Raw genomic sequence first — 11,284 nt, 5'->3', positions numbered from 1 at the left:
TTTTTGCCTATCAGATGCAAGGATTTCAAGAGCGAACGATAAAAATAATCTCCAGAAGATGATAACGTTGAAAGATTTCAAGTCTAAAAAGGGGGTGGGGCATGGATAGGGGATGAAGGAAGGACGGTCGGTAAGAGAAGGGAGGAAGTCGGACTGGGGATTGTTTTGGAAGGAAAATTATCAAAATGCCAAAAGCAATTACATTGCTCGGTCGGAAAGAGGGCATAGAGATCGGTTTCCGGTTGCTCTACATGACATTTTGGTGACATTCTGATCAGAAGGGGTACCGTGTTCAAAATGCGTTTTCTTTGGAGGAGAAAATGAAAAGAGAGAGAGAGAGCAAAAGAGGGAGATAAAGGGAAGTTTGGGAGGTGTCTGAGCAGAGAGAAAGAGAGGGGTAAAGAGGATCAGTGGGGTGTCATGACAAAAGTATTGGAAATGCGGAGAAAATATATGGTGGAACGAAAGAAAAGTTTTCTTGATTGTGATGAGCGAAGGGTTCAAGGATCCAAAAGTTTCGTGCGAAATTTCGTTTCACCATTTATTGTTTTCCAGGTTTACAGATTATTGTTCCGTTTCTTGATGAGGAAATGAACTTCGAACTTTTTGATATATATATTTTTGTATTACCGTGGGAATGTTTTTATCTTATATATACCATTGTACACAGTAAACAAAAATAGCACGTTGCTTAAGCCTGTCACTCTAACAACAGGTTGTTTAAACTTTTTAAACAACTTGTTTAAAAAGTTCAAACAGTTGTTTAAAAAGTTTAATCAATAGTTGTTAGAGTGACGGGCTTCAACAACTTGCTTAAAATTTTAAACAGCGTTTTTACAGTGTATACTGTAACAAAGTATGATAATACAAGCGTTCTGACTTCATCAAGCGCCCGGTTGCTATTTATTTCTTCAAAGAAATCCTCCTAGTATTGATTTAGGTATATTCAGAGGCAGATGGATCGTCGCAGTCGAACTCCATTCACTATCAGCATGATCAGGTATCGTGTATTACCAGGTGCAGATCAAAGGGGGGAGCTATAGGGACTCGTGAACCCCCCCCCCTCCAAAAAAAAAAGAAGCAAATTACTACCTCTGACGAGAAGTGCCCCATTGAAATTATATTGCCCCTACATAATGAGGATGGAGATTAGATCCCCTTAAAAAGTGACGATTGAAGACTAAATCTACGATCATTGCTAAGACTTGCGTTACGGGACCCAGGTGATGCAAATGGGTATTCGAAAGAGTTAATTCCTGTATGCACCAAGCGCCTTTAGCAGCTGGAGCTATGTTATATCATGCCCCGCATAGTACGCCGTGGAATAGGCAACGAGATAGTTAGCGCCTCATATACTTTAAATGTAAATTTGGTCCATTTAGCGAGTCAGGCCACCCCTCCCCTTCATTTATGAAATCTAGGATCCATCAATGTGTGTTGCGGATTTAAACCATTCATTGGGTAGAATTTGAAAGTTCAGATTTAGGTTTTGAGATGAAAATGGTATAGCCTGGGGTAAACAAATACGGGGCTGGATGCATTTTCGATTTATTAATCAACAATTTATCCTGAAGCTATTTTCATGTATAACATTGCCAGAGTGGCATCGCTTTTTTAAGGGTGAGTGGCCTCGCAACGATAAACTCTATAGTTATGAAGAAAGAAAGGGGAAAAATATCACATCACTATTCTACATAGCCCACAGAAAATCTTAGCTAATTGTATGTGTTTTGAATTAGACATGTCAGAAGAGGCGAAATAAAGCAATTACTTTTATGTACGAGTGCATTAGTGAAAGTGAAAGAGAGAGAGAAGAAACCATCGTGAAGATGATGGCATGGTTATGACGACGGCGACGAAGATGATGACGATCATCGGCGACAATGATGATGATCAGTGGCGTAACTACGGGGGGGCATGGGGGGCACGTGCCCCCCCCCCCAATCGGCTGGCCAAAAAAAAAAAAAAAACGGGGAAAGGGAGAAAAAGAGGGAAAAAGGAAGAGAAACATAGTGGGGGAAAGAAGAAATTGTTGTTTATCATAGTGTTATATTATATTATGTTATATAACATGTGAAGCATTTTTCACAACTTTATGAAACATTATTTGCTTAATTGTGTCTTCATTGTTCCTGGCGCTCGCATAGACTTTTTAACGAGATACCTGCTGTACTAAAGCCTCCCGTTTTCAAATCAATATACAACAAAATAATATATTTCCTCGCAATTAGAGTTATTATTGTTATAAGTAGTGATATATTCTTTTCATGACTACTGAAAGTTATTGCCCTATTTTAAGGTCTTAATATAAAACATTTCCTGTCCGTGCTAACGTTCGCATTAGTGGATTGGTGAGATTTCTGCTCTTCATGAACTCCTAAAATCAGTCCTTAAAATGTCAATTTTTCTGATCTGAATATAAAAAAATTTAGCTCGCGCTTCGCGCTCGCATCATTTGGTTAGTGAAATACGTGGGGTCTTAGTGAATTCCTACAAATAAGCCTTGGAATGCCCCTCTTCATGTCTGAATTTCCTATATTTTCAGCTCGCGCTTCGCGCTCGCAGTATTTCATTAGTGAGATGCGTGTAATAATCATGATTAAAATGACTTCAAAAAGTGCTCCATGTGTTTAGATGTAATTCTAACAAAATCAGCAAGCGCTTGGCACTCGCATTAGATGACTATGGTGAGATATGTATACTCTGACTTAATGGATTCGTGATTATGGTCCTTAAATGTCCATGTTTGTCGTCAATATATACAAAAATTTCAGCTCGCGATTCGCGCTTGCATCATTTGGTTAGTCAAATACGTAGTTTCTTAGAGTATTCCTACAAACAACCCTTAGAATGCCCCTCTTCAGGTCTATATTTCCTAAATTTTCAGCTCGCGCTTTTGCGCTTGCAGTATTTGATTAGTAAGATGCGTATGATAATCATGATTACATGACTACAAAAGGTGCTTCATGACTGTGTTTAGATGTAATTCTAACAAAATCAGCAAAGGATGGCAATAGCATTAGATGACTATGGTGAGATATTTATACTCTTAATGGATTCTAAAATATAATCCTTAAAATTTCCTTGTTTAGGGTCAGTATATACAAAAATTTTAGCTCGCGCTTCGCGCTCGCATTGTTTGTTTAGCGAGAGAGTAAAGTATCATGATTACAAAACAATTTGCTTATAATGTCAATTTTTAGCCCTCAATATCAAAAATTTTCAGCTCGCGCTTCGCGCTCACATTATTTAATCAGTGAGATACATATCCGTTTGATGGTACTGCGAAATTTTTGCTGGTGCCCCCCCAATGCCGTGACCCACGGTACGCCACTGATCTTGATGATGGTGATGATGGTGATAATGATGATGGTGGTGGTAATGATGATGATGATGGTGATGATGATGATGGTGATGATGATGATGATGGTGATGATGATGATCTTGGGCCATTATTATTAGTATTGTTATTATTATTATCAAGTCCATACGATCAACAACAAAAATTGTAGGTCTAATTCCAAAGAAAATTGGGCTTCAAATTTACCTAGTTATTTTTTTATCAACAAGTAAAGCGCAGTCATGAATTAATGATTATGCTATGGGTAAATATGTGAAGCCATTTTTAGTATTTTGCCCATGGTTAGAAGAACGTATATGAAGTATGCTGCCTAATGCAGATGCACGCTTCGTGGATAAATCACCCGCCTTGGTATGGTATGCACAATTACGATCATCGATTGACGGACACTAGCAAATATCGAAAATCTGGTTGTCATAATAAATGTGAAACGAAAACTGCAACGCCGCTTATAGAGAGCATGTATACTAGGAATTGAGGTGGTTCAAAAAGCTGTGTGATAAGCCACATATGAAATTATAGAGAACTAGATTTTTAGCGCTAAAATGAATGCCTACATTCCCCATAAATTAAAAACTTGGCATGTGACAGCTATAACCTCTTTGATATTTGCAAAAAATAATATACTTTACAATAAAAGTGTGGGTTTACGTTGATGTAATTGCTACCTTAACTCGAGCTAATAAAAATTAAAACACACTCAGTGGTTTTTTTTTTGATAAATTAACTATTTAAGAACAGCTCTGTGGACGAGCCCCCTACCCTTGCAAAACAATAGACATTGTAGATCCATGTAAGCTAGCGTGATTTCCTTGGTTTAGCAACATTTAATGATTAAGATTGCTTTTGATAAGCAAGGTTTCAAAGGGCGTTTTCACACGTGAATCTTGAATCATCATTGTGATCGTGATTTGTGATTAGCGTTCGTGATTCTAATCAGGTTTTGGTTTCCTTTCACACGCTCTAAATATTCGTCATTAACATTATTTTTCACTGGAACCATCTTTCAAAATTACGAGGGCGGTTAGACTCTTCTTTTTCAACAATGCAGACCTTTATGACTTGACGTTTCTGCACGCGTTATTAGAAAGCGTTTAATCTACCTCACTAATAATTAAAAGAACTTTATGCTGGGACATTAAATTAAAAGGAACAACATTTTGCACCGTTGGTATGACGAAGCCTATTCCTCTTTCATTCAAATTGCAGCTTAACAAGGTGTGTCTAAGGGCCCTTTCACACGTGAATATTGAATCATCATTGTAATGATGTTTTAAGTCGTGATTCTAATCATGTTTTAGTTTGGTTTTACACGTGCTAGATATTCGTTTATGCTATATTTTTTTCACTGGAATCATTCAAATTACGATAAATTTTCTTACCGTGTGAAATGGCGGTTAGACTCTTCTTTAATCATTGTAATGATGATTGCTATTGTTATCGTGACTGTGATTAGCGTTCGTGATTCTAATCATGTTCTAGTTTGGTTTCACACGTGCTAAATATTCGTTACCCGCCTTTATTTCTCACTGTAATCATCATTCAAATTACAAATATTTTGCCGTGTGAAAGGGTGGTTACTGATCTTTGCATATTTTGGGTGAACAAACGCACCCTGAATTTATCCTGCAAATTTGTCGTTCTTGTATTTTGTTTTATGTCATCTGAAGGGGCATCTTTCTTACTTTTTTTTTCTTGTATATTAATCTGCAGTACTATGTAAAACCAAGTTGAATGAATGAATGAATGATTGAATGAATGAATGAATGAATGGGATATTCCTCCTTGCTCCTCCTCGTTCTCAGGCCATTCAACCCTTATCACTCACCGTGCATTAGGCAATATCGAATTTCTTACGCCATTTTCTTTTCGGATCTTTTCTCCTTGTCGTACGCCCGGAAGCGACCCGTTCAATTATTAGGGGCACTGATCGGGGCTGATTGAATAATATCATACTTCGTTTAGGAGTACGAGGAAATTCCTTTCAGGCTATTGAAGTTGAGTCGGAAATGGGGGTCCCCATGCACGATCTGAAAACATTTTATCGTCTTTGAGCACCTGACTGGGGCCCCCAATTTCCGACTTATAGACATTTATGATTGTCGCCCTTCAAACATGTTTGTTGGACTTATCGTCCGTTTTTGCCAGGGAGCTTTTGGCATTTTGTACTTGGCAGGCTTAAGTTTTTAAGGGATACTCCTGGCCAAAAATATTTAGAAATAAATAAATAGAACAAAATTCACAGAACAAAAGAATGAAAATTTAATCAAAATTTGCTAACAAATGGCGAACTCATAGAATTACAAAGTTTAGCAATATATTCTGAAAACATTAATATGGTTGTTGTCACTCAGTAGGTGGGCTGATGACATCGCCACTTTCCCTTTCGTTATTACATGAACTCATAAATGTCTCATTTTTCATAACATGTGATAAGTATCCCTTACAATGAAATAATTTGTAGCAATAAATATCTAATGCACTATCACTTGTCAATCATTATTTTAGTAGTTTTGGAGGAAAAAATGAATAAAATTAATTCTGTATAATGAAATACAGAAGAACAAGCGGAGATATGACATCATCAGTTTGCTCATTGAATATTCATGAAGACATACCGAGAACGGTTTCACCGGAATAATCCCAATCTTTAGAATGTCAAAACTTTGTTATTCCTAGTCTGGTTTGTTCTTTATCTTTTCATATCTTATTATTTTCAGCCTGGAGTACCCCTTTAAAGGACAAGTCCACCCAACAAAAAGTGGATTTGCATAAAAAAAGAAAAATCCAACAAGCAAAATCGGATGTAACATAAGAAAGTTATGACATTTTTAAGTTTCGCTTATTTTTTTTGCAAAATAGTTATATGCACATCCTGGTCGGTATTCGAATGAGGAGACTGATGATGTCATCCACTCACTATTTATTTTTGTATTTTATTACATCAAATATGAAATTTTCTAATTTTCTCCCCTCAATGTCATGTTCGACAACGATTAATTCCACTTGAACATGTGGAATTAGCAATGTTTAATACTATTATGGTTCAGTCAAGTTGTCAAATCTGTAAAAAAAATGAAATATTGTATAATTCAAACTATAAAAACAAAAGAAATGGTGAATGAGGGACATCATCAACTGTCTCATTTGCATGTCGCCAAGTTGTGCATATCACTGTTTTGTGAAAAATAAGCGAAACTTTAAAATGTCATAACTTTCTTATTTTACATCAGATTATAATGAAATTTTCAGTGTTATGCTGGTTGGATTTTCTTATTATTGGGGTGCACTTATCCTTTAAGGCCTGAAATGAAAATGAACACTTATAGAAACGTTTAAAATTTTAAAAAAAAATGTTCCATGAAGCGCTTTAATATTACTTTGAGACTCCGCTATGTCCGTTCAGGGCCCTACGCTGAAAGAGTATCAATCCGAGTGAATGCAACTCCAAAACTCAATCTCAACTTGATCTCAAGCCAATCACATGACCGTGCACGTTTTAAAGTTGCGCTTGCTTTATTGCAGTTACATACGAGACAGTAACATTTAATTTCATAATATTCAGATTAAGACTAAATATATTAACCAAAGTGAGTGAATTGATGTAAGAATCAAAATACCACTCCAATCTCTTCATGAAGGGCAACTCGGTCTTTATTGATTAGATTCGATGTCAGCACTTTTCTGTTATCTCTATTGTGTTTCATTTTGTGTCTAGTTAAATTCAACATGGTATATATATGTACACGTATATACATTATGTATTCCTATGAATCGATATGAAAAGATAAAATTGACACTTTATCAGTAATTATCGAAATTTACCATCTTACAAAGAGAGGTTTAAAAAAAACAGGTAAGATAATGTATTTAGTCACGATTTATATATGATTTTCCTTTGACAAAAACTCTTCTTCTCTTCTTATCTGTCAAAATTTAAAGTCATTTTTTTTTTTGGGGGGGGGGTAAACAAAATACAAGAGTTGCTTTGAGGCCTTATCTTTTTTCGAATGTGACTGCGAATGCATTGCCATGGAGGCATATTATTTTGCGTGTATAAGAACCTGTCTGTAACAGTCTTTTATGGCTATTTTCTATATGTTTCCCAAATTAACTTGTTTATGTGTTACTTTATGCGAAAAAAAGTTATCAGAGGTATTTTTAGTCGACTTCTCGTGGATTTAGGCTTGGTGACCTGATATCAGCATCGACTGTATTCAACATCGTTTTACGTACTGAATCATTGATGGCCCGAACGTTTTGCATCTCATTCAAAATGTCGCTTCTCTATAATGCCGTACTCACGTCCTGACCCGTTTATGTCGGTTCCAAATCGATAACAACAACAGAGTGTTTAAAGATAATCGAATCTTGAATTCAGATGTAACTGTCTCCAGTAATGCCACTTTCACACCTACGAATCCGACTCCAGGCCGATCAAAGCTATTTGCTTTGATTCGAATGACGTATCATCGAACGGTTTGGAGTCGGTTACATTTGGTGTGACTGCAGCAGATTTGGACTCCCCCTGTTTTACATGCCTTTATACCAGGCGCGGATCCAGGGGGCACAGGGGGTACGTGTCCCTTTTGAGGAGAAGCATAATTACAATTTGTTATAGAAGACCTTTTTTTTGCTTGTCAAGTTTTTCTGGTACGAAATGTCCTAAATTTGTGGTTGAAAACCTTTTTTTTTTGCTTGTGGTGGGTGGCTTGTCAAGATTTTCTCCGAAACCCCCCCCCCCCTTGGAAATCCTTGATCCGTCCCTGTGTTATACACCATAAAAAATATTGGGTAAATGCTCCATGATGTGTTCAACCAACATTGGGCATGTCTTTAAGGCATTTTTATTTACCCAGTGCGATGTAAATGTTGCCCATTAATTCTTAAGTATTGCTGCTTATTATTTTTTTACCTAACCTTACTGGAAAATAATTATGCTTCCCGCATTGGGTAGAATAATGCCCAAAATTTGTTGGACACACCCCTTACTCTCATGCTGGTTAAAATTTTACCCAATATATTTTTTACAGTGTATATACAATCCTTAGATTTGGCTTTAAATACATGCTTACGTTATATACGCTTTACCAAACTTTTTTTGTTGAGGATAATCATTTTAACAGAATATATAAGCTCTATAATTATGAAGAAAGATATAGCGATGATGATAATAATAACGTTTTATTTACCTCGCCACTTCAGTTATGAAATTGTTTTACTGCATTCATGACAGGACTCTAATCTAAATGCTGAGGACCTATAGCAAGAAGGCATGCAGGAGGTCCCATTACTTTTTACTTAGTCTTAATTGGTATAAGACTCGACCGGTGATCGAACCCACGACCTCGTGTTCATGAGGGGGGGGGGGGCGCTAAACCACTGAGCCATCATGTTGGGATTTTTGAAAGAAGTAAGGGAGGTGATTATTTAGGGGTATAATGCCTATATAGGCCTAATGTTCGGAAACATAATGCAAGCTATGTATAGCGCAAGTTGATCACAGCTTGCCATGGAGGGGTTTAACGTTGTGCGAAATTTACCCAATTTTTTGTCAATATTTGCAATAAAACAGTTTTTGAGCAGGTAGTGTATCATTATTGCTTAATAAAAACACCCGACCACATGCTCGAATGACAATCACAGCTTGCCATGGAGGGGTTTAACGTTGTGCGAAATTTACCCAATTTTTTGTCAATATTTGCAATAAAACAGTTTTTGAGCAGGTAGTGTATCATTATTGCTTTTAAAAAAACCGACCACATGCTCGAATGACAATCATGATTGGGTTGCTAATTTTTCAGCAACTATACTCATCTTCGTCTCGAATCCTTTGTCACATATTATTTTTGCCTCAGTTTGAAATTGTCAGTTCCACAACTGGCATTCATCATTAATGTAATTATTTCGTCTTCTTTCTTTTTCTTTTAGTGAACTCTCTAGAATGTTTCAAATGCCCTTTATCGTCAAGTCATGAGGAGTGTGATACAAACAGCACGACAGATGAGTGCCAAGTCGGGACAAGGACATGCTCAACACAAGTCAAATTTAAAGGTTAGTTTACACCGGAAAAAAGAGTGCTGCATTGTCCACCGGTGCTTATAGATGACCAAACTAAGCAGTGTTTAATTTTGCAAGTGGTGCAAGTTCAACACCCATTGGTGTAATTATAGTAAATTATCTATGTTATTCGGACATGCACTGTTCGGTATTGTTAACAGAATTATGTTTGTTATTTTTAACACAGTTCGGTGTTGTGTGCAAACTCCTTGGTGTTGTCTCATCTTAACACCGTCTCGTGTTAATCTTAACACCGTACTTTTACAGTTTTCCAACAGATAGCCGTATGCGAGAATTTTGACTGGGTGTTATGCTCAAGTATATATTCTGAGGAGAGAGCCAAGCGACTGATCTGACAATAGTGCAATATTTCATCTTGTTTTTGCTTTTGCAACTTTAAATCTGAGGATCGGGTGCACAATTTGTCACGGTGTGGATATTCAGGGTGCCAAATCCAACCCCCATCGTAAGGCCATGGGTTTTGGAAACCGATATTTGACTAGATAACCAAACTTAATTACTATACTTTTACCAACATTTCTTATTCATTCACCTGGTATAATTTTTTTGGGGGGTGGTGGGGTCTCATTTTTTTTAAACAATATAAAGCATGTTATTGACTTTAATTTAACATCTTTTCCTTTTATTTTTCTCCATTTATTCACAGCCGGTAGCCGAGAAGTGCTCCAGATAACCCGGAGCTGCATGTTGGATACGTTTTGTCTAGACGAAATAACGCGAAGCGGCAATAAAGAATGTCTCATCAATCCATCATCGCATTATGTATGTACATTTTGTTGTCATTCGGACTTTTGCAACGACTTGCCCGTTGGGCGGGCGACAGAGGGCGCTCGATGTCATCTCGTGGCGGTCTGGATTGCAGTTGCCGTCAGCCTGGCTACGATTTTCACGCTTGGTCGGTTCCGGATGCCCGATTCGTGACTGCCAACCGACTCAGAAATGACATCATTACCATGGTTACCTGGTTGAGCTCAGAATTTAACTCTCGAACTTCCATGGCTTCTGGTCTTGATAAATAGGCCATGAAGTTCCTACAGAGATGACATGATCTATGGCATGAAACTGTGATGAGAAAATGATAGCGGTGTCCACTGTCTCGTACTGCCCGTTGCGTCTATGATGATGATGTAGCCTAGGCCTAGCGGGTTCGGGAAATAAGGACTCAAAATCCTACAAATTGACAAGTGGGTTTCTTATTGAGACCGCCATGGATGTATATGCCGACTATTTTACACACTTTAGCCTCCAACAAAATCGATGGACTGAAACCGCATGTGAACAGAGTCACGAGAGGAAATTATTTGACTTCGTGGGCACACTACAATGAGCAAGATAAGAATTTGTCATCTTCATTCAACACTTGATTCAAATTGGCGGACTATGGATACTTCTCGACGAGAACATTTCCCGGTGGCACTATGGGATTCATCTTTGTAATTGTTGTTTCACAGTATATATATGGACAATATCCAGTCATGTTAAGAAGAAAAGAGCAGGGAACCAAATTGAGGTTCACTGCAATTCGGGAAGGAAATGATTCGACATTGATAGTATTTTGACGTTGTCTCTGTGAGACTCTTCCAAACTTTAGCACCACTGTGGCTAACAAAATCTTCTGTTAAGTTGAATATATATATTGAATTGATCCTTACGCCTAGCTTGTCACAGTCCACCCCCCCCCCCCCCGCAGCAGGAGGGACAGCATAACACTGTGCTGCCCACGGGCCTGGCTTTGCGAAGTGCCGCGTGCAAGCCGCTGGAGAAAAATGGGAATTATGTTAAATTTGTATTTATGATCAGGGCCGTCACCAGCTTTTTTTCTAGGGGGGGTGCTTTTTATGA

This window comes from Lytechinus variegatus, chromosome 1, assembly GCF_018143015.1.
Source record: "Lytechinus variegatus isolate NC3 chromosome 1, Lvar_3.0, whole genome shotgun sequence".
NCBI lineage: Eukaryota > Metazoa > Echinodermata > Echinoidea > Temnopleuroida > Toxopneustidae > Lytechinus > Lytechinus variegatus.
Note: the sequence above shows the minus strand (reverse complement) of the source record.